The following is a 25,924-nucleotide window of genomic DNA, read 5'->3' as shown; positions in this document are numbered from 1 at the left end:
CCTGCTCAAAGTAGCCTCCTTAACACACAATTGTCTTAACAATGCAGCCCCTCGCTACTTAGCCGACAGAATAAAAAGATACACCCCTAACAGGCCTACCAGAACCACCAATGCAAACTTATTCACGGTTCCCAGGTTCAAACGAACCAAAACGGGTGGCAATAGTTTCCAGGTGAAAGCAGCCCAACATTGGAACTCCCTACCACCTTCCTTAACGACAACTCAAACCTACCATCACTTTAGACGTAACTACATTCAGTGGATAAAGAACAATGACCGATAACCTACTTTGCCTTTGTATATTATATAAATATGTATACTTGTTAACTGTATATCACGGTATCCATCGCAACTGCTTTAACCTATGTACACACTGCAAATTACTGTACAGCACTGTTACCAAGCTGAGAATAACCTTGCTGCTCCTGCACCCTTATACCTTCGGGTGTGGCGCGCAATACAAATGGTTAAACAGTTAAACAATTAAACAAACAATGTTTCCAAGATGGGATCTCAGGACAATACAATTTATTTTATGCCTGGCAAAAACCATAGCTTTGATTTTGCTCATATTAATGCAAAGGTCATTTATATTGGCGTATTTCATGAGGGAGGTAAACTTTTCTTGAATTCCCCTGGCGGTCCGGGCCATAAGGACCAGGTCGTCCACATACAACATACTGGAGAGTGAACTGGATCCTACTCTTGCTGGACAGCTGACCAAATTCAGTTGTGATGGAAGCTCCTCCAAGTAGAGGTTAAACAACAGGGGATCCAGCACACAACCTTGCTTGACTCCCCTGTTGGTCCTCACGAGGTGAGACCAAGCACCTGCATTATTAAGTCACGCCTGCACCCCCGTATTTGTGTGTAAACCAATTAGGAGTGCTAGCAGCCAATCAGGGCAACACAGCTGTCTCAATTTGTGCCACAAGATGGTATGATTGACAGTATCAAATGCTGCATTAAAGTGGACGTAAATCAGATACAGGGCTGCGGTGCCCCTGACCGCAGTCTCCTGTATCATTTTATCAAGCAGTCGGATATTATGGGTCATAGCGGAACCAGGGAGGAAATTTGTCTGCAGTGGGTCTAGAATGTTTTCCTCAGTCACCCAATTTTGAAGTGCGACCAATACAAAGGAAGCAAACAATTTGCCAGTCACGTCTAGGAGTGAGATCAATCTATAGCTCACTGGTAGATTTCTATCACCTTTTTTGTATACGGGAAGTAGTATGCCAAGACCCAGTTATTTCAGCTTCCCTGCAACCATGTCAAATAATGTTTTTAACATTCTTGACCATGGCCCTTGATCCGCTTTTAGCACCACGTTCGACAAGTCATTCGGCCCAGGAGCCCTAGAACTTTTTAAGCACCTAATGGTGGAGTACATGTCATCCACACTGTTGTATAATGTGCAGGAATGCTTAATCCCACTGCAGCCTGTCACACTATTTGGGGGCCCATTGACGTTTTTTATATGTTCGAGCCCCCTTAACTCGCTAATGGGGTTAACTGTGTGCTTTCTTTTATCCCCCTTTAGCATTTGTGAGCATCTGTCATATTGACTGCAGCGCCTTACTGCATAACGCGGCAAACATTTGTTGCCATCAGGCTTTTTTGGCCGAGTGCCTCCATCTCTTTAACCATGATCTATATCCCAATTTGATCTTCCTAATCATGGTTTTCGCTACCCCCAGCGAGCCTCCCCCCTTTGGCTTTCCTGATGTCTCTTCTCATTTGTGTTTTGGCATCACAGCTTTCAATATCAAAAACATTGAAATGCTTAGTGGAAATGGGTGGGAGCCCTTCGCCCATGTCCCCACATCGGACGCTATTTGTTTTAGACGCCCTTCCATTTAATTCACACCAAGTCGTAAGAAATTTGTGAGCTCAAAGGTAGAGATCTGCCTCGCCAACCTATATGCAAATGAAGTGTTTGGCTAGGTCTGCCGCCGGGAGTTGCCTGAATGGTTAGCTACCACTGCCCCTCCACCTTCATCCCTAGTGTGAGCCCCCAGCATAGACAGCGTCAACACTATGATGGAATGGTCACTATTCTCAGTCTTGTGCACCTCAAGAGAATCTACCAGCTCCACACAAGTGTTACTTTTTAAAGAAGTAATCCAAATTTCGTACAGAAGCCAGGTACACTGCCATTGAACATGATCAATTCACATTCTTTTAGATATTTCACGCACTGCACGCCCATACTTTTCCTGCGCTTCTTAACCTTAATGCTGTCTGCATTAACATTCCTGTAATTAGCACAATTATCAGGGTCCCTACATCTCGGATTCAAATCCCGCACCAATAGAATAAAATCATGGGATGGCCAGGCAATACAAATGGTGTCCATACAGTCATGCATACTATCTAAGTCAGTTACATCAGGAGGAGCTAGACATTAATCAGTAACATGGCCACCGACACTCCTTTACTCTTAACAAGAATCTCGATGCACAAAACATCTCTATTGTTAGTTGGCAGTCTCGGAGTGGACGTACACCATTTTTGTTTTATGCCAATTAGTAGACCAACATAGGGCAGTCCGTTGGTACCCAGATCAGCCAATTCGTGGTATAAGAGTTACTCATGCATCTGTACCATGTCTCTTGGAGACAATAATATCATGTTCAAGTAAAAGTGGGAGAGACCCATTGTCTGCCAGGAAATGTTTAGGGCCCCTATGGTTCGAGCTTGCAATCTTCCAGGTTCACTTACTGTCAGTCAGTTGTTTCAACAAAAACCTTTTGAAGCATTCTCACCCTAAAGCATTATCCTCAGAGTCCTCATGCAAGTTTGGCAATCCTGTTTTAGCTTTTGGCTTTTTCGGACTTACTATGTTGGGTGGGCACAGCTCTAACCTGTTGACAAACAACATGGGAAGGACAATTAACCACATATGCCATGTTCAGTATGGAGGCCTGATGAGCACAGATAAGTAATGGCTCTTCAATTGCCACACAATGGACTCTTGTCTTGTGAAATTACCCCCACTTGTTTTCACAGGATCTATGTGATCACTGCGACGGCTGGAAATGGCGACTTTTTTTTAACCCTTTACACCACATATATATGCGGGGAAAGACCCCCCCCCCTGCATCTCCCTGATATTAATATTATACACTTAAGCCCCCCACATATATATATGGTGTAAGGGAGGGGTTAAAAAGAAAAAAAGAAAAGTCGGCATATTCGGCCGTCTCAGTTCCCAGGTCGACATTTTTGTACGGTTCCGTTTTCACAGGCTCCACAAAGCCAAAGTTGCTTGACGATACGGCTGTCAGGGCCAGGGCCTTTTTAATAGAGTCAATAGGTCAGATCTATTTGTCCATCTCTCCGTGAATGTCAATGGCCCTCACTCAATCGTGAAGATGAGTGGGTCCACTTCTCAGGCCCTATTTTCTGAAGGCTCCTGATTAAGCAGAGGACTAATGGAGGCCCCATGAGAGACTGCCCGCACAGGTTCTGTCTCACCTTCCAAAGGGGGAATTGCCTCATTGGTAATTGCCTCCGCCATCACCACAGCACCATCGCCCAGTAGCCAACTAGTTAAAGTACCTTTTCCTTAGCTTTCCTAGGTTTGGTGCTAGGTCAGCAATAGCTGTAGAGTTGAATGGCTCAGTTACAGGTAAAACAAGTGCTTTGGGACTTTTACTTGGAACCGTAGCCCCCATTTATTTTGACACGTTTCGCCAGGTGCATTTCCTTCCTGGTCATAAGAATGGAAAGGTCCACGCTTGATGCTTCAACCACCTGGCAATCCTTTACTTTATTTTAATACATTTATAAGGTGCACCAAGTGACCCTGAGGCTTACGGTCGCAAACAAACATAGGAAGTAGAGACAAAACAACAAATACATAAAGAATATTTAGGCGAATCAGGAAAGAATCATCACTGGATCAGGCAGGGGATATATCTAAACAGGAACGTCTTGAGCTTTTTTTGAAACTCAGCAAGACGTTAACTTCAGACGGGCTATGATGCACATTGACGGGGGCATCGGTCTCGACCCGCATCAAATCCATCATGCCCGAGCCCTTTCCCCCCATTCCTTGGAGTCTCTGGTCAACAGATACCATAGACTTGCCTTGTTTCTGAATCTCCTCAAGAATAACCCTGCAGAGTTGAAGCAAGATTTTACCCGCAAAATGGATCACTCCTGTGGAAGTCTTAATTGTATCAGCCACTTCCATTCCCACACTGCTAATGGATCTATTTTGTTAAGACACTTGCCCAGATACATCCCCTACACAAGAATCCAGATAAAGGTTGGGAGAGGCAAATAGACGCTGCCCCGGCCCATAGGAAGAAATGGGGTTGGGGTGTACCAAAGCCAGAATTTCCTCATAAGTCTCAATACTTCTCGCCTAGGGAATATTCTCTAGGCTTGCCGCCGCCATACCCTGCAATGTGCAGCAGAGTGCCAATAAAGAGTTGTTGTCGATATCACCAAAATCAGAATTTGATCCGCTAACATTTCTTCCAGGCGCCGGGGCGCCCTCTTTCTTGTTCAGGCAAATAATAAGCAGTTATTTTACCAAGTGTTGATGCTTTTGGCTGTTCACAAGGTACTGCTGGGCCTTGCACAGAGATTTTAACTTTATTTCCACACTCTGTGCATTCATGGGGCATATCTCCACTATGGGTGCCCGCTTTCCCGCATGGGTGCCCTTTTCTCAGATTGTAATTGGGGGCTTTGTTAACTACTTTGCCTGTCATAGTCTCAAAGAGAGTCCCTCCTTTGATGTGATGACTGGCTTTCCACTAAAACATCATCCCTGGCCAAAGTAGTTCTCCACCATCTAGCCACTACTGAGGGCAGAGTAGCCACGCGTAGCAGCAAGCAGGAGACCACTACAAGCTCGGCACAGCACCATGAAGTTAGGCAGTATCAACAGCTGCAGCTATTCAGCACAAACATGCAACTTGGGAAATAAATGTTGCAGCAGGATAACACCACCTCACTGAATTGTGCTCACAAGTCTTTTTTAAAGATATAATTCCAGTAGGCACAAAGAATCTTTCACTTACTTTCCTGCCATTTGTGCAAGATTATCAGTAGGAGCTTCCCAACATATGCCAGGCTCCAGGAGAGCCGACTTATGAAATTCCCGGGGGGTGCCCAAATATAGGAAGTGACATCACCAGCGGTTACATGACCGCATTTGCACTTTGTCGCCAACTTGTTACCAGTGGGGTGGGGGTGAGCGCTGAACAGAGGAAACATTGGCTAGCATGTACTGCATATACTAAAGTCAAGTAAGAAGGAGGTTTAAACCATCCAGTTGCATTCCAGTAGGCCAACACTGTCCCTACTCCACCCCTCTATAATCAACCAGGTTGTAGCAGCCCTCAAAAGGCAGAGCAACACAACTAGGATGGGAGAACGAAATGCCATCCCATCCTGTGAGTGTGTCAAACCTCAGAGCAAAGACTATGCATGTGCCTCCTACCTTGGAGCACAATCTCACTAATTTGGTGCAAATCTCGCAAGTGGGTGCATGGGAATCCCATGCGTGTGTGTGGGCTGCAGACCCCGGATCACATGCTCACTTCTTCAATGTGAAACTCTGGCCAAGGCTCTTTGGACAAGCATTCAGGATGGGTCTCACACCTTTAAACAGTGTGATATATTGAGTGAGCACCTCACTCCTTGGAGCATAGCATACCCGTTGCTGGTAATCTCACAACTGAACGTACAGTCTCACTCTTGGACATCTCAGTGACCCCATGTATATTAATGGAGACAGTCTCCCATCTGGGAAGACAATTATATTTCTGTTAAAACACTCTGAATTCTCACTCCAGTTTTCTCGAACTATAGATCCATACCATATTAATTAATTGTGTGTGCAGGGATGATAACTTGTGTCTGAGAGAGCTCATTCTTTCATTAAGGAGAGATAAAGGGGTAACAACCCCATGCATGTGGGATCAGGCTCATTTTGCCCCATGGCCCCTCACTCCAGAATAAGTGAGCAGGTTTTAAGACCCTGCTGATTCTGCTATCCTACAGGCTCGAGTCTTCTATCCCTTGCCCCATCACGGCTTCCAACATTCTGAGCGGCAGCTTATGTACAGCAGGCAGCTCGGGATTACTATTTAGACACTGGGAGAGTGCCATGAACCCACATTGGTGGTGAAGAAGCACTAAACATACAGAACACAATGGTATAGTGTTGCAGTCCTGCTGAGAAATGACAATTTGGTCTGTTTAAATGTAAAGCAGAGTGACTGAGAAGTACACGCACTGTGCCATTAAAAATAAAGCAGCTGTGGTGGGTGGAAGTGCTGCTTCGGTGGCATCAAGAGTATGCAATTCCCTGCGGGGTAGTTTTGGTCATTTCCTATTGAAGTATAGCAGCGCTATTGAGAAGTGCCATTACAAGTGAAGCTGTCCAGTAGGCTGGATCAGTGGTGCCCCATAAAAGGTGTAGAAGCCTCTGTGAGAAGTGGCAGTACTGTCCCAATGGTGAGAAGTGTAGTATTTTCACATTAACTATGCTTAAGCACTTTGGGTTATTGAATAGTGCTGCTACATTCTGAGTAATTCCATCCCTTTAAATATATTAGCTCTTGTATAACCACGACAGTGTTGAGTTATTCTGATGATGATGAAGATGATATCAGACTTGCTCAATAGTTCTAGTTCTCTATCATTAAATGTACTTCAGATCTTCAGAGTCTCGGGAGGATAGCTCAGGGGCAACGTGCTCGCCTTGGAAGCAAGACGACATGGAGCAACACAGGTTCGATCCCTCGGTCCGCGCAACACAGGCTCGATCCCTTGGTCTGCGCTTAGAAACCTCTGGGTATTACGTGCATAATAAATAACCAATTAAAATGTAAATAAATAAAACTGCAGCAAAGTGCTGGGGCTTTGTCAATAAGAGTGTAGCAGCTCAACTGAGAAGTGCTGATGTTGTCCCATCAAAAGTATTTGAGCCCCACTAAGATGAACTAACATTGCCTCAACAAAAGCATAGTATTACAATTATAGAAGCCCTGTTGCCAAGAGGGGTGCACAGATGTACAAATACATCCAACTCAAAACGATTTTTAGAAATTGAGGGACAGACTTGCTTTGCATCTGTGCCTCCATTTCTAAAAATCGTTTTGGGTTGGGTGTACCTCTACATCTGTGCACCCCTCTTTCCTGCACAGATGTACAAATACACCCAACCCAAAGGGATTTTTAGAAATTGAGGGACAGGCTTGCTTTGCATCTGTTCCTCCATTTCTAAAAATCGTGTACAAATACACCCAACCCAAAAAGATTTTTAGAAATTGAGGGACAGATTTGCTTTGCATCTGTGCCTCCATTTCTAAAAATCGTTTTGGGTAGGGTGTACCTCTACATCTGTGCACCCGGGTGCAGAGATGTAGAAGTATACCCAACCCAAAATGATTTTTAGAAATTGAGGGACAGATGCGCAAAGCAAGAGCCTCATGCTTTGCGCATCTGTCCCTCAATTTTTAAACATCGTTTTTTACCCCGCTTTCACCCGGACCGCCAGAGAGAGACACAGCATGGATGGAACAAAGGGCCATCCATACTGCGTCTCTTCTCTGCGGCCCGGGCAGGGGGGCTCAGCCCCAACTTCATTCTGCCGGGTACTCGGCGCCCCTGCCAGGCTCATTCGCACAGTCAGTTTCCACACCAGAGCACACAGAAACACTTCCGGACACTTTGCGACGCTTCGCGTTATGCCGGGATTTTTAAAGGTCCAAATCCTTAAAGCTGCAGTAGCACGATGCCTGCAGCGTCTCAGCAGGAAAGAAAATAGATGTTGCTCGTAGTACTCCAAGCCGGTAATGACCCACACAGAAACACCTCCGGACACTTTGCGGCGCTCCGCGTTAGCCTGGGATTTTTAAAGGTTCAAATCCTTAACGATGCAGTAGCACGATTCCTGCAGCATCTCAACAGGAATGAAAATAGATAATTCTCGTAATTCTCCAAGCCGGTAATGACCCACACAGAAACACTTCTGGACACTTCGCGTTTGCCTGGGATTTTTAATGGTCCATTTCCTTAAAGCTGCAGTAGCACGATTCCTGCAGCGTCTCAGCAGGAAAGAAAATAGATGTTGCTCGTAGCACTCCTAGCCGGTAATGACCCACACAGAAACACTTCGGGACACTTGGAATTTAAAAGGGGTCTACAAAAATAGGCTGATAACATCATACAAATTGAATTCTAAAATCATACATTAAAATAACTTGAAAGATGTATCCCTGGTTCTGCTAATTCACAAATCGACAAATAACATCTACCCCCCCAAAACAACACAAGTGAAGTTAAGACTCCACACGTGAACACAATTCACTAGACCAGTAATTTAACATGATGTACCACCGACTCTCGTTAACAGCATATTTAACTACTTGATAACAACATTGCACCACATTGCAAGGAGAACCTGAACCTGCCAGACAAAGGAAGAGCATGACGTACAGAAAAATGAAACCAACTAACAACAATTGAAGTCTCCTTCAATGAGACACATTTTATTTAGGGGATTATCCATGTAGAATGTGTACAACAACACTATTTACACGGCACATAATATGAGAAACAACATACAAAAGCAGAAGGAAAAGAAGTTTCACCACAACAAAGAAAAAAGAAGTGACAAAACAAGTAGGCAAACCAAGCCGAGGGAAATAAATTACTTTGTATAGTTAACATGTGTATCATAATAGAAGACATTTTTACAAATATACAACTATCCATATACATTTATTTATATACAAATAATATTCAAACAAAGCAAACACCTAATAAGGTCCTACACACTTACAATTACATACTAAATATAGACAGGAATAACAATATAATCATGTGTATAGCATACACCTTCAAACAAAATAGATATAACAATATTACAACAATATCCATTGACTGCAACCATCAGAAAACAGTTCCCCAAAAAATGTCAGACACAGCAAACACATAGCCAGTTAAAACAAATACACACAACATAACGAAATAAATAAAGAATTCAAAAACTCTGAACACGTTACCATAAATAAATGGGGAGATTTCAGTATTGCATATTTGTTTTCATGTACAGTGTGAGAAACCTGAAGGCGTCTCACTCACTAGTCCCAGGGGATCTGTAATCCAAGTGGTATCAGGTAATATTATCCCCATATATATGGTCGCCGTACATAATATCGCCGGGAAAAGGTTGTGGCGATATTATATGGGTAACCCATATATATGGGGATAGGGACGCTATTTTTGTGGGGACATTATTACATGGAACCTTCCAAGTGGCCAGACACGGCCATTGCTATTGGATCCAGTTCCTGGGGGTGGAATGGAAGAGGGATGCCGAGGGTTTAGATGCTGTACACCTTTTCCCCATCCTACTTTGTAGGATATTTAGAAGCTATAACTCCCCCCTTTTCCGACACAAACACTTTCCTACACTGAAACAGACAACGGACTTACACCAGAGCCAGTTTACCTGACATGTCCCAACACACAGATCAGGCAGAGTCAGACAATTGACAATAACCACGCACACCCGACGGCCCTTTACCTTCCCCACAGGGATAAAAGGTGGAGCACAAGAGCACTCTACGAGCAAGGCCAAACGCACAAGGAAACAGCTGTACCGAACCAGCAGTTCAAACAGAGGAGAAAGGCGGCGAGACCTAGAGGGATGACGAAAGGGGTATCCCCTTGCCCTTTTCAACTCAGACCTGCGAAGCCTCCGAAATGAAATATCATAAGGGCCATCTGCAGAGTAGTCAGGTGCCACAGGAGTGCTCATTCGAAGGACTCTCGCTGGCCCCCTTTGTGTGTTGAAAACTGCAAGTACCAGAAGACCCTAGGAAAAGGCAGTGTAAGATGTCAGAGTGGGCCTACAAGGGTCACGTCAAATCCCTTGTACAATCGAAAGTCTCTGACCAATTGCATAGAAAAAGCTAGGGGAAGGGAACCCCGCTTTCTGATAAAATTGTAAACTGTGGAACAAAGCAAGTGTGAACCCGACAGAGGGATGCCGAAAGAAAGCTAGTAGGATGGAACCCATGCTTTCTGATGAAAATTAACAAGTCATGAACTGTGATAGTAATTCACAAACTGTGTTAAAGATGGCTATATGAACCCAACGGAGGGATGCCAAGGGGAAAGTTACAGAGAGTGAATCCTGCATTCAGATAAAGTAATGTGAACTGTACATGTGGCAAACGTGAACCGGGCTGAGGGATGCCTCTGAGTTGGGGTGAAGAGTAATACACCCAGAACAGTGTGTCGATGAGAGTGAACCTCGTGGGGGGTTGTCCACAGTATTGTTTGTTTAAAAAGACATTGAAGCTCCTGAATGTTACGAGCGATATTTGAAAGGCCGTAGTGAACCCGGCGGAGGGAGGCCCATTTTGCAAAGAGGATCATAGCCCAACGGATGGAGGTCCTAGGGGCGAAGAGCAATTTCCCAAAGGTGCAAGACCATCAAAGGAACTTTTGTTTGTTTTTGTTTTGATCCAGCAGGACTTCTAAGGCAAGAGACTTTAAGAAAAGAGACGGCTGACCCTTGAATGTTCTGGCATTGTGAAATAGACTTGTGAACATCGTGCTGGAGAGGTTCAGGAGTGTGCTGTGCTCAGGCGTCCTGCATTGTCCTGTGCTAAAAGCGTGGGGAAGGGAGACCCCGCCATACCATCCTGACTTATCATTTTGTGAAAACGTCTTTCTTTTCTGGTGAACATTATCCCACATTCTATTTTTGTAACTTAGTAGTAAGGATTGGCAATAGGTTTTTAATATAGGCCCTTTTTATTTGACAAGACGCTACTAGGACTGCCTTATTACTATTTGATGGTCATAGTTTGCTCCCATCTTAGCTTTAGGTTTAGATTAGGCAATTTTCTCACCCATGCATACAGTTTAACAAACACCCTTGAACTGTGATCACTTGCTTCTGTCTTTACTCTTGCCGCCACGAGTTCCTTACAACAGTGTTTGAAGAGTGGTTTGAGTTTGTGAGGGCAAGTTAACATAAACAAAGTCTCCTCTCTGATTTAGGTTTTGCAATGGGAACAGAGTCAGTTTATTTTCATAGCAATGCAAGAAAACAGTACAAACACATTTTCTCATCTAACGAGAAAAACTCCAGGGGAAGTGAAGAAGGGCCCTTTTATACCTTCCAGTTCATTAAAAGCAGAATAACGAACAGGCGTCAGGACCTTGCACCTTTTTTTGAGAGGGAGTGTTACAGTTCCAACAATGCTGCTGGCTTGGTTTTATACAAAATGCCAAAACACGTTAAGGAAATGTTCTGTGTGTCAACCTGAAGACTTCCCTTGTTAACTTTTTCACAGAATAAAGTCTTCAGTTTTTATGATTTTTAGTAATTTTCAATGGCACAAAATGTGGCCCTTGTCTAACTTGCCCTTCAACCATACTAAACTATACCCTTGTGTGTTACTTGCCCTAGTTTGTGCTGATTGCTCCGCTTATCTAGGGTTAGGGGATAGTAGAGAAGAAATTTTGCCCTATCACTGGTCTTCTAACACACTCTGGGAGAACGGTATAATTGTTCAAAATATATTTAAAAGGACCATGCCATAACCATCAGGGTATGTGTTGTCTGCCTTGCAAATGAGGAAGTTCATATATTTTATTTGTTTTCTTTGTTCAGCAGAAAAATATAAAAACGTGTGGATGTGAATCTCTTATATTTTTTGTATAAAAAAGGGTGATGTCCCCTTTCAAAAAGAAGAAACTGTTCAGTTGGTATCTGCGGGTTGGAAAGAGCTCTTTCCGGTTTTTTCAGAAGAATGTACTAGTGACATGGTGAAAAGCCGCATATAAATCCTTCCAACACATTTAGGATGTAGTCAGATTGAACCACAGTTTGAGTTCAAGAAAGCAGAAACACACTGTGGAATTAATGGGGTTGTACACCCAACCAACAGACACCAACTGAACAGTTTCTTCTTTTTGAAAGGGGACATCACCCTGTTTATATAAAAAAATACAAGAACAAAGAAAACAAATAAAATATATGAACTTCTTCATTTGCAAGGCAGACGACACATGCCCTGATGTGCCTATTAAATCGATTATGAACAATTATACCGTTCATAGTGTGGTAGAAGACTAGTGATAGGGCAAGTTTCTTTTCTACTATCCCCTAACACTAGATAAGCAGAGCAATCAGCGCAAACTAGGGCAAGTAACACACAATGGTATAGTTTAGTATGGTTGAAGGGCAAGTTAGACAAGGGCCACATTTTGTGTCTTTATACAAAATGCACCATGAGTAGTGTCATGTTTGAGAGGGTGAGTAAATGATCAAACAATGTTGCTTTGATTTTATGTATAGGAGCTCATTTTCCACTGGGCCGTAACGTGATTGCAAGGCAATCTTGAGTAAGGCTTTAACTCCTTGCAATAATGCCACTGCTCATTTTCAATTATTTGTATGGCGGAGGGGAGGGGCGGACCGCAATTTACGTTTATGCTGCGCCCTTCCTCGCCACCATATAAATGCTCCAGCATCGGCGATGGCATGGATTTTCATGCCGGTGCAAATGCTAGAGTTCCCTATGGGGTCTGCCTGCTTTATGCACCAGCATAAAGCAAGCGGACCCCACGGGGATCCATTGTACAAGCTTCCAGCCATGCAAGCATAGCAGGGAGTGTGTACAATCGAATTGAAACCCGTGTTTTATTTTAATTGGGAACACTGCTTACCATGCAGTGTTCCCAGTTGAAATTAAACACTCTCCGATGTGCAAGCATGTTGGCGAGGGTTTAATGTGAACATGGCAAGCGGCGCTCAAAAACAAAAGTAAACAGTGTCAGGCAGCATTCACTTACTTTGCACTGCACTGCAGAGTGCAAAGTTGAAGGGCAAAAGGTGGCATACACGTTTGTACACCACATTTTGCCCTTCACATTTGCACCCCACAGTGTAAATGATGAAAATTTGGCAGCAGGGAGTCACTTACATTACAGTGTAAACGTAATGGCTCCCACCATCAAATTACGATTTGTCGAACATAAGCCCCACAGTGTTTCACTGAATCTTAATATTGGCGTTTCCATTTCTAGACTTTAAATTTGTATATGTAGTAACCTAACCTGTCTTTTGTGATTTTTCTACTGTGTGTGCATCTACACATATATCTCTATATATAAAACGCTTAAGTATGTTTCTGTGCTCAGCTGATGCAATTTCTCAGTGTTAGGTTGCCCTCTGCTTTCCAAATGGCAAAATGCACCCACTTCAACAAGAGCTATCATTTCAACATACAGATGCAATTTATCAGTGTTATGTTGATATCTGATGTCTGAATGGCAAAGTGTACCCACTTCAACAACAGCTATCATTTCATCAAACAGAATGAGTACTGTTCTATGCAGTCACCTTCACTTTCCACCATCGCAAACATACAGAATAATTTCAAGTTACTTCTTTCCACCCTCACTTCTCTTCACACAGGGCATGGCAGTTCCAGTGTCAGTGAACAGTTAATTACTGGCTCAACATTTCAGTCTACAAAGAGCAAAACGCTGTACATTGAATACCTCCTCATGAACTAAAACTTAAAGCAGGTGCTGTAACTATGCTACTACGCAATCTTTTGCCATCACAGGGACTCTGAAATGGAACAAGGTTGACAATTACGGGTCTATAAAGACACATCATATAAGCCTGTGTGATTGACAGAACTTAGTTACTGTTCTTATACCATGAATACCTCCCATTCTATCTGATACATTTAGTCTTTTCAATGACCATTAATAAGTCACAGCTACCTACGCCCCCTTCCTGGAAGCGATCAGTGATAATTCTGATATTTGTGTGATGAATGCGGAGTATACAGAGAATGCAGAGATTTTGCTCCGGAAGACTTTGGACCTTGGTGTCCCTGCTCATTACTACTGAGTGACTTCTGGTCTCAGCTTCAGCTCTTAGGATGTTCCAGGACGTCCTTTCTGTCTTGGAGAGGGAGAGAAGGTGTTCTGAGAGCTCTTGGAGTATGCTAGGGGAATCTCTGGACACTTCCTTGCTGCTTTCCAGGCCCGAGAGCCTTTGTGAGCCTGTACGGCCTGCTGTGCCGTTGGATTGCTCGGTGGTCTGTTGAACTTTTGCTGCCTTTTTGGTAAGCCATGCTCTGTGCTTGTTACTGAACTTTGCTGCTCTCATTCTGTTCTAACACGATGTTCCCTCTACTGGCCTTACTTGATTATTGTTTTTTTTAGAAAATGCCAGTTACAAGGGCAAATCTTATGGGTAATGGGGTGAACAATAGGGACTTATTAATTAGTGATGTTCCTGGTACAATGCCTTATACCAACTCTTCAGTTTTATTAGGCAGTATGGAACCCCTTTTGCAATCTACATCTCCTATCCCTCAAGAGAGTGGCAGTCGCTTTTCCATTAAGCATTAAGCGCAAAAATGAAACAAAGAATGCAGAAAAGCTCCCCCTCTTCTATTAATAAAGCTACAAAGAGTGATTCTTTTAAAGGTGTTGATGCATTAATGGGAGCCCCCTCCCACACGCATGTGCAGCTGCGGAGTACAGAGATCCCCCCTTATGTCGCCCACGTGAGGGCAAATGAAGACCTTACAGCGGGGGGTGGACTCGACAATCTTGAAGGTGATGGGCCCACATGGATTCTTCCAACTCCACCCCTGCTGGCTGAGACAGGGTTGAGGACAAGGGAAGTCACCTCTGAAGGTCCCGCAAAAGGGCCCGGCGATCAAAACATCCTAGGAAATTGGTTGCTTCTTAAGGAGCACTATATGCAGGACCTTCATGCATGCTCTAATGTTGAAGATCTCCTGGGTTGCCTCTTTGGCCTCTAAAACTCCCATATTACATCCCTTGACCATTGACAAATGTTGCCAAAACGTGCCTATAGGCATGACAACTCCTGTCAAACTCCAGACACTCAAATTAGGGCACAACAAGGCTGCCAAGTCTGCCAAACCTGCCCAGAATAACTTCCTTATAAAAGACTGACTCCTCAAGTTTCCATACCAAAAACTGTTCCTGGTGTAGCTAATGTCCATTCGTCTGTTGGAACTTTCTCGCCAATGAAATCATATACCTTTCCTGACTCTTTATCCGTAAAGGATATTCGTTTAAGCAAGTCCGGTATGGCACAAATAGTCGATCCTACTCTAAGGAGCTTTGCCATGGATTCCAGAAATTTAATTCTTACAAACGTCGATAAGCCTATGGATTATGAATCCAGGGAGGCGCTTAAAAATAAAATTCTAGCCTGGCTCAACCAAAGAGTGGGCCATAATTGTGTCAGAACTCAAGACCTGAAAGTCCTCCGGAGCATACAGATCGATGGCTGGTGTTCTCTTGATAACACAGATTGTATTGTTGTTGGATGTGGATTTAGTAGCTTACCCTTGTTTTGGGCAAAAATGTTAATTTACAGAATATGTCGTCATTTACCAAGTGAAGAATTATTGTTAATTGACTTTCTTTCTGGTTACAAATGTTCTTGTAGCTTCCATTTTTTCTCCCTGTATGTTTTATCATCTGCCTGATCATGTTCTCACAGTTTGATGTTATATTTTGTATTGTCTTTGTTTATTTGTATGCGCACTGAGGCCTTTCGGACGTGCTGCGCTATATAATCAAATCAAATCAAATTTTAAAAGGGGGACAGAAGTGACCCTATGAATTACTGACCGATCCTTTAAGATATGCTAGAATGGCAAATGTTACGCCGGGAAAAGCTAGTATACATAAAATCACATTTGAGAGCAAACATCTGGTTAAGGCCTCGCTTATCCCTGTGTGAAGTTATTTATTGGAAGCGCCCCAGAGTGCTCAAGACATGCATACTCCGGGATCTGTGGGTCATAAGGAATAAAAAATGTAGCTATCCTAAACACTTTTCGGAGCTTCATGGATCCAAGAATAACCTTCGCAGAACCATGATAGACTGGGGACATAACATTGACAATAAGCTGTAAAAGTTCTTGGATGAGTGACACCTTTCTGCCTGTACTTGAAACTTTCAACATGGAACTAAGGGCACATCTCTCCAAGTCCCCTTTGAACATTGTCTATCACTCCCCTTTCTTCCCCCCTCAATTCTCCTTTTATTTCCCTTTTCATTTGAAACCCGACAACTCTCCTTACTGGGAAGACAACATGCCATACTCTCTACATCCTCTCCTTTCTTTTCGTCTGTAAGTAATGCTGTTTGTCATTTCCTTTCTCTCTCCTGAGTTGATTCCACTTTAACCCCTTGTAGCACTTCACACTATGTCGGTGTGCATCGTAGCCCGGTGCCATAAGACATCGAACAGCGGCAGTCACTTAGGGCTGAAGCTCAAGCATCACTATTATTTGCCCTTATTGCTTTTCTACCTGACTTTTCTTTCTCAACTCTGTGGCTTCTTGGACCTTCTCTCTTTCTTCTTTGTGTTTTGATGAATGAGCACACGCCACTGGCTGCCACCTGGACACAGATGCAATCTCTTTCCCCCTTCATTTGCTCACTCCCCTTGTTATCTTTCATATTTTTACAACGCCCCTCTTCTTTCCTTTTCTCACCCTCCTTTCCCCCACTCTCACTTTCCTCACACTCTTTTTGCCACTCTATTTTCTTTTCTACATGTCTCTATAGAGCAGGAGTCCGCAACCTTTGGCTCTTCAGATGTTTTGAACTACAACTCCCATCACCCCTTGCCAGGCTACCCAATGGTGAGTGATTATAAGAGTTATACTCCAGGCCATCTGGATCTCCAGATGGCCAAAGGTTGCATATTCCTATTGTAGGTTCTTTGGACAAGGTGTTCAATTATTTCCTTGAACCCGCCCGCATGATCACGAATGGGATCACTTTGCTGTCTCTTTGGCAGCTACTCATCGCCAGAATTACTTTCAGATCCCATATACCGTGCTTCCTGACATCGATATCATTGATCACATTGTTTTTTTCCCCCGCATCAGACCCATCTCTAACCAAGAATCTCCCACACGCTGTCTGGGATTAACTAGTGTCTGCTCTTGCCAATACAAGGCTTCCATTACTTTTCACTCTTCTTATCCTAAGCGTGTCACCTTTCTCTGTATCCTCTGCCCTTTCCTCTCTTCTCTATTCATAAAACACATCACCCTCTCAAATTTCCGCCTCCGTTCCCATTCCATTCCAATGCTTAGGACTGATGGCACCAGCTCCTCTCATCACTGTGCGCCTTCTCTTCTTATTCAATTTACATGCGAGTCACACTTTAAACATCGTCTGAGTGGGCTAGGAGTAAGGTGTCCACGTACCTCAGGCTTGCTACAAAGTTGTGCCTACCAGATCACTAATTTCATGTCGGTGCAAAGACAGTTCGGTGAAACGTGTCACTCACCATAGCACGAGGCAAACCACTCCCCTTGAGTCTCTGCTCTGATGTCTATGTGACTCACCTGTGAATCAGGTTTTTCAGGTTCACGCCTAAAATAGGTCTGACTCATCCTTTCCTTTACCTCCAAGCCTCACCCGGTGTAGCCGACCTACTAGCCGTACCCACGTGGACATGCATACCTGGAAAGGCTACTCATATAGCAGCACTTGAGAAAACAAGTTTGCTAAAGGCATTCTCACAGCAGCATCCCGCCTTTTATGATGCAATAATGGACTTTTTTGCACAATCCATGCCTCTTTGGAAATGAGCAAGTGCAATGGGTGCCGGGACCAATAGATGACGTCCTGCTGTATGTGTATGTGTGTGGCTGTATGCATGGGTGAGTGGGTCTCTGTGAGTGTGTGTGTGTGTGTGTGTGTGTGTGTGTGTGTGTGTGTTTGTGTGCGCGCGCGCACATCTGTAAGTCTATTTTATTGGCAAAGTAAACAGCATAAGGGACACTGTGTTGGACAACACGTTTTTCCCTTCTTGATGCTTCCTCAAACGTCATATATGATTGCAGTTGGGGGAAAAAGATTTATCTTTAAAAGTTGAAACAAGGGAGACAGTGGGCCCCATGGAGTGAGCAGAGTAGAAGCAAACAAAGCAAGGGTCCTGTAGGGCAAAGACATGGCTCGTGGATTGCAGTCAGTTACAATCCCTGAGGCAACTGGGATACCCGTGAAGGCGATCTAGGCCCAAGAGTTGCCTAATTCACCCCATAAGCTAATTAGGCCCCCTTCCCATCAGACAATATTTCTCCATGGAGTACCAAAACTGTTTTCCAAGTGGCATGAACCAAGGGAAGCACTTCGGAACAAATTTCTGCACTAGCTCCGCTCTGTGAGGGAGTGTCTCTTTGTAACTTGGGAGCATACTGTGGACAGCATTAGGATATCCATAAGGGGGAAGGCCATGTCTGAATCTGTTGAACTTAAGCTCAGTGATCCCAAAGTGGCAAGGGACATATTGTGCCATGGCAGGACAAGCAACCCCTCCCCCCCTAGAAACAGGGCAACTGTACTGAGTATCTGCCCTGGGGAACGATGCCACTGTGGTCTGCTTTGACAGGAGCGAGTGCTGTTCCATTGGGGGTAAAATCTGTGGGGTGCTCCCCGCGCATGATCTTAAATGGCTGTTGTGCTATTACCTAGTTGGCACTGTACTGTCTCAAGCTAAGCCTGAACCTAAAGCCTTTCTAGTTCTATGTCTTTTTTCTGTGTTATGACTGTCAAGGGTTTTGTTTTGTGATGTATCAAACTGTGCCGTGAAAATGTTATTGCATTCAGCTGAAATAAAGTAAAATAATGATGAAAAAGTGAATTAGGTAAACATTCAGAATGCCAAAGTTAAGGTACAAAAACGCTGTCCAAATATAAAAATAGCAAAAACTACAAAGATTGGTAATGCCAAAATTAGGGTACAAACACTCAAGTCAAAATGTCTTGAAACAACCAAGCCCTACACATTAAATTTTAACTCACTCTACACAAAACATCACAATACTCAATTTCACAACACAATTAAATTAAGGAATAAGTTACTTACCTGTAACTCCTGTTCTCCAACATAGGTATCTTTCATGGATTCACATGCTCTTTGAATATTCCCTGTCGTCACATCAGGCTGGGAATCCTCTGTAACATTAAAGCAGTTTACCTTTAAACTTTAAAACTGCTTGTGACTTTAGTGCTCCATTAGGCTCATTTTGGGTCATGCTGCCCACGGCCAATTAGACAGGTTCCCTTAGCTCTGCCCCTGGCGGACATCTTTGGGTTTAGCAGCACATGTAACATGGCAGTATGAGCCAAGAATGGCCAAAGAAGGGCAGGAGGGAAGGTTGCATGTGAATCCATGAAAGATACCAATGCTGAAGTAAAGGAGTTACAGGTAAGTAATGTATTCCTTCTCCAGCATTGGATCCTTCATGCTCTTTGAATACGATTATACAGCAGTACACAAAAACAACCAATGGGCTCAGCCATAGCTCAACAGAAGCAATCAACTCACCTCTAGAACATTCACCTCATGCAAACAGGTTGAGAAGCACTGCCCGGTTGACTCAGGACTCCTCCCTGGTATACCTATCGATGCAGTAGAACCTTGTGAAGGTATGGACAGACCTCCACGTGGCTGACCTGCAGATGTCGAGCAGGGAGGAACCGGAACAGGAACGCCATAGTAGAAGCCACAGCTCTCATCGAGTGTGCTCTTGGTCTCCCTGTTGGCCAGACAATGGCAGTGACAACACATGCTGACAGTGGATCATGATGAAGAACTGACCCCACGTATCTGGAGAGAAGGACGGAGAGAGAAGGTAATCAAACGTACAAAGCCACTGACATGTGAAGCATGTCTGAGTAGCAAATTTGCCGGGGCCACCAGGATCATCATGCAGCGGTTCTGTTTGAGTGTACTGAGTACTCGAAGTAGCAGCAGGTTTTGAGGGAAAGCATAAAGAAACAGTCCCTTCCTGTGGAATGAGAATCCTCCCCTTCTGGGGCAACTGATTTGCAAATTTGTTGCATTTTTTGTTGCTCGCTCTAGCAAACAGTTAGATTTCCAGGTGCCCCCACCTGGCAAAAAGACAGATAGCTTGGCTCTGGTGAAGTTTCCATTTGTGTCAGGAATTTATCTCCCTGCTGAGTTAATCTGTAATCATATTGTGGATCTCTGCTAGATGGAAGGGAATTGTTTGGCTTTAGTCAACCCGTATGGGACAGGTATTACCAGACGTGGGTCCCAAGCCTGCTGGACCTAGAGACCCAAGCTACTCCTCACTGATGATGCCCAATGAGGCAGAAAAATGTCTGGGGATGTTTGTGGTCTCGTGCAGAAGGGATGTGACCTAGCAGTTTGGGCTGGACTGCCCCTTTTGGGGTGGGAACAAGCCTGATTTGCATATCATCTTTCCCCTTTCTGTAATGGCATGGCGGGCTAAAGAACAATGGTTTGGAGAGTTACCTAGAGCTGCACCAGAGGTTATGATTCATTTACAACCTTCCAGGCATCACCTTCTATTTGGCAGATGAGTGTGCTAAGCCATTCTTTGCTAAGGACAGCAGGTATGGCAAGACTTGAGCACCTTCAACCTGTAACGGATATAGGTGTTGAGTTGCACACCATATGGTAAAGAGTTTCCACTTGATCCTATAGCAGGACACCGTAGATGGAGCTCTTGCCCTGGATAGGATTTGTTTCCAGTCTGGAGGCAGCCGAATGCTTCCATATTCTACGGCTTCAGCAGCCAAGCTGTCTAGTTGAGGGATGCTGGACCGTGATGCAGAATTGACCCAGCGTCTCTGGAGAGTAGGTTGGAGAGGGGGTAATCTGACATTCTGAGCCACTGACAGGTGAAGCTGGTCTGAGTACCAAATCTGCTGCAGCCACGCTGGGGCCACCAGGATCATCATGCAGTGGTTCTGTTTGAGTGTACTGAGTAGTCGAGGTAGAAGCAGGATTGGAGGGAAAGCATAAAGAAACAGTCCCGCCCAGTGGAATGAGAATGCTCCCCTTCTGCGGAAACCGACTTGAAAACCTATCGCATTTTTTGTTGCTCTCTCTAGCGAACAGTTTGATTTCCAAGTGCCCCCACCTGGCGAAAAGACAGAGAGGTTGGCTCTGGTGAATTCCCATTCATGGCAGGACCGGAGCTCCCTGCTGAGTGAATCTGTAATCATATTGTGGATCCCTGGTAGATGCAAGGGAATGAGAAACATGCTGTGGCATAGGGCCCATTTCCCCAGTGCCTGCACTTCTGCAGACAGAATCAGAGTGTGGGTCCTTCCCCCCTGTTTGTGGATGTAGAACATGGTGGTGGTGTTGTCTGTGAAGATGCAGACCACCATGTTTTGCAGCTGGGGTCTGAAAGACTTCAGGGCCCAGAACACTGCCCTCAACTGCAGGACATTAATGTGAAGGGCTTGTTCATCTGGTAACCACAAGCTCCTGGGGTGGAATGTCCTCTGTGGGCTCCCCAACTGTCCGGGGATGCATCTGTGATAACTGTGACCTGATGCTTTAGAAGTTGAAAGGAGGCTCCTTGAGTGTATTTGCAACGTAGACTCCACCATTGGAGAGCCTGGCGATAGGATGGTGTGAGGAGAAGTTTGTCTTCCCAGGAGCCTGATATTTGTTGCCAATGGGCGACTAGAAACTCTTGAAGAGGCCTCAGCTGGAGCCTGATGTAAGGGATTAATGGGATACAAGATGACAATATTCCCAGGAGGGACTTGAGGGAGCAGACTGGTGCGACCGGTAGTCCTGATAGCTGTTGGACCTTGCACAGTATTCTTTTCACCCTCTCCTCCGAAGAAGTGATGAGAAATGCAAGAGTGCTGAAGTGTAAGCCCAAGAACAATGAGTTTTCAGCAGGCTGTTAGAAAGACTTGGCAAAATTAACTGAGAAGCCCAATGATGTTAGACACTGGATCGTATCTTTGGTTAGTTATGCATCTCAGTGGTAGAGATGGAGCGTGCACTAGCAAGTCCAGATGTGGGTGAACGCCTGAACAACGGAGGTGGGGAGCCACTGGAGCTAGGCCTTTTGTAAACACTCTTGGCTCTGACTTTAATCCAAAGGGCAGGGCCTTGAATTGGTAGTGCTTTCCTTGAACTTGGAAGTGGACGAAGTGCCTATGCCGTCGATGAATGGGGATGTGGAAATAAGCATCCTCTAGGTCTATAGAGGCGAGAATGTCCTCTTCTTTTATCTGGTTCTGGATATGCTGTAGCATCACCATATGAAACTACTGAAACTTGAGGAATGTGTTGAGTCTCCTGAGGTCTAGTGTGGGTCTCCATCCTCCTGACCTTTTCCTGACCGGAAAGTATCTGTAGTACACTTCGGAGCCCCAGACGTGCAGTGGTATGACTTTGATAGCCCCTTTCCTTAGGAGGGACTGTACCTCTTGGAGGAGCAAGGCTTGGTGCCTGTCCGTCTTTGGGGCAGGAGGCATGGTGGGATATTTCCCCATGAACTCTAGGTTATGGCCTTGCTTTAATATGGACAGCCCCCATTTGTTGGTGGTGATGTTGTTCCACTGTGCAAAAAGGTTGGTAAGCCACCCCCTCCTGGGATGTCAAAGTGAGAGGTCGGGGCTGTGGCCTGGACATGCCTGTTTTGATACTTGACTTCTGGTGGAAGCTCTGCATTGTCACTGGTTTCCTCGATGCGGCTGGGATCTTCCCTTATTAGCTTCCCGGGTGGTGCTGGACATTAGGGGATGGTAGGAGGACCTGTAGTCCCCTGAAGTGCTTGAAAACCTTGCTTTACCTGAGCGAAAGGACTGGCGCCGTTGCTGTAGAGTGCCTAGTGAACTGGCTGTTTCTGTGTCTGCCTTGATGGCTTGCAGTGTCTCATCCACTTTCTTTCCAAAGAGGTCAGTGCTGTCAAAAGGTATATCCACTACCTTTGACTGTACCTCCAGACAGAATTTGGTGGCTTTCAACCATCCTTGGCAGTGTAACACTGCCCCATTACACATCTATTGTAATCCTGTATCTGCTAAATCCACGGCAACAGAGATGGCATGATCTGATGGCGTTTCACGTTCATGCAGCAGTGTCAGTGCCTCATCCCACGTATCATCTGGGAGAAAATCTAGCATCAATCCCAGTTTAAGCCACAGTTTATGGTTGTAGCGGCAGATAATATCAATAGTGTTAGCTGCTTTAATGGTTGGCGCAGCTGTAGAGATGATTCTCTTTCCAAAAGCATCTAACTGTTTTCCCCCTCTGTCTGGTGACACCATACAGGGAGAAGAGGGAATGGCAGAGTGCTTACAGGCTGCTACAGAAATAAAAGAGTCCGGCAAGGAATGTGTGCACAGGCATTTGGGTGCTGAATCTGGAACCTTGTACTTTTTCTCAAAGCGTTGAGAATGGGGATTTCATGACAAGTGCGCCATCCTCCCAGACATCTTCCATCACTGGGATGGCCACCATTGACTTCCTGGAAGATCCCTGTCACTGGTAAAGGAAACCCTCCTTCTTCTGTTCTTCAGGTAGAAGGTCAAAAATCGTTCCAGCCCGCATCATGAGGTCATGGAAGGAGCCAATCTCATCTGGGGCGAATCTCTTGGTGGTCGGTCTGCTTGCTTGCCGTCACCTGGCACCAGATCTTCAAACTCATCTGTGGAGTCGGTGCCTGGGGAACCATTCAATGGATAGTCGTCAGCATTGGTGTCAGTATCTGTGAGTGTGACCAATGATAATAGTGGAGCCCTTGGAAGAGGTCCCGAGGGTGGAGGAGACTGGCCTTCCCTTGTAGGGCACTCACGGGTTGCACTGGAGGAGTCAATGGTGTAGCCGAAAGTCGCTGAAGGAGCTCAGAAACTAGTGTCTGTAGTGTTGATAGTATATCCATAGACACATCTCTCGATCCTGTAGGTACGTCCTATGGGACAGGATGCCTTGGTGGTGATTGAAGTGCCACTGGAGGAGTTTGAGTAGGACCTTCAGGTATAGGAAGGCCTTGTCTTATTAGACCTGGTGGAGGCCTGTTAATAATAGGAGGCATAGCTTCTCCTTCACTATTTACTGAAAACACTACCTCTGAAACTTCCATGTCGGAATCAGCACTCTATTGCAGCACATGTGCACAGGAAGGGCCATGAATGGCCAGGGAACTGCAAGCTGTGCATAAGGAGCCTGTGAAAACAGTAGCTGAGCATGAGTTTGCCTGGGGAGGTATGATAATGTGGACAGGACATCACTGTCCACAGCTACTCCCTATTGAAACGTGGAGATCAAGGTCATCTGGATAGGCATCGCTGACGATGTAGACATGCTTGATGAAGGCGTCAGTCTGGATGGCAATGATGTCAGAAATGTGGTCGTGAACGAAGTGATCGATGGGCAGAAGCAATGGTTTCGCTAGTTGACGTAGTTGCCTTGTTTGTTGATGAAGTGGTCGACAGAGTCATCGATGGTTAGCCGTCGTCAAAGATGAAACTATATTTGTGGATGAGCGTCACTTATATGTAGAGTGATTAGATGACAAAGCTGTCGACAAAGGTGTTCTCAATGCCAAAGTGGTCACCGTGCCCATAGACAGAGATGGAGACATGAATGATATTGTGGATGGCTTACTCAGAATCAGAAGAAGTGGTTGTTCCGAGGGGCAATGATCGGTAAGAAAATTGTTTTGCGGAACTGGAAGTCGGTATTGACTCTGAATATTGAGACATGGTTGACTGAAATGCATGACTTGGCGGCTATGGAGAGGACACTTTACAGAAGGGAAGGGAAATTGGTTTTATTTGAGAAAATTTGGGGTAAATTTCTTCAGCTATACTAGACTTGGTGTTGTGCTTATGTAAATAGGGGTGGGGGGGAGGTGACTGGGGATGTGGTGAATTAGGCTGGGGGCTATCTGTGGTTATATGCTTCAATGTAATTATTTGTTTTTAAATAAAATGTGTTTTGATGGTTTCAAGTAAAAAAAAAAAAAAAGATATTGTGGATGGTGGAGCAGTCTGAGTGTGTGATCCCTATCCCCTTTTTAATTCCCCCCCCCCAAGAAGATTCCTTGTCGGACCTCGACCTCTCTAAAGAGGGAGTGCGTTCTAGCAGTCTGCTGTGCCTGGGATAGGCATAACTGCGAACAGAGGCCAAGTCAGAGGCCACCGGCACCTTCATCCAACCAGGCCACTAACCTACCGTGGTGGTCCTTGCGGGTCTTGTATGAGAACGACTGGCAGAAGGTACAGTAGTTCAAGTCGTGGTCTGGATACAGATATTAGAAACACTGTTCATGAAGATCCTCGAGGTAAGCATTCTTCAGGTTACATGTCAAGCATGCCTTAAAAACGGTTTTCATCCTCCTATTCGTCATCTCAATGGACTACTGAAAGCCTCAGACAGAAGATCTGAACTTTGGAGGCAGTGGAATGGGCCGAGAATTCAGTGCCCAGACATGGGCCCCTTTCTCGCTGCGCCATAGGGATTCAAGCTGCAGCTCACCAAGGAGGCCCAACAAGGCCGAAACATGTCTGGGGTTGGTTGTGTTTCCATGCAGAGAGGACCTAATCTAGCAGTTTGTGCTGGGCTGCTACCATTGGTGGCAGTACATGACTGATTTGCATATGGCTGGACCCCTTATGCAATGGGGCAGACGGGCTAAAGAATGGTGTGGAAGGCTGCCCAGAGCAATGCCAGTGGTTCAGATTAATTCAAAACCTTCCAGCCATCACTTTTGTGGTTAAAGTCGAGAAGCGATGCAGCACCAAAACTGGAAGATTTGATGAGTAAATCAAAAATAGAAATAAAATGTCAAAAATTGTAGAAGAGAGGATTACAGACCGATGACAGGGAATATTCAAAGAGCATGTGAATCCATGAAGTATCCAATGCTGGAGAAGCTATCTAAGATGAGTGTTGTGGAGCAGTGACATTGTGAAAATTAGTTATGTGACTGAGTGTTTGTACCATAATCTTGAATGCTTTCATGTAAAAAAGAATGTGCAAAAAACGTATTTTATTGCATTTCTACTTCCATAGAAAAGCATATCTCAAAATTG

Source organism: Ambystoma mexicanum, chromosome 8 (assembly GCF_040938575.1).
Source record: "Ambystoma mexicanum isolate Mex_15411 chromosome 8, UKY_AmexF1_1, whole genome shotgun sequence".
Lineage (NCBI taxonomy): Eukaryota > Metazoa > Chordata > Amphibia > Caudata > Ambystomatidae > Ambystoma > Ambystoma mexicanum.
This window is presented reverse-complemented; position numbering follows the sequence as displayed.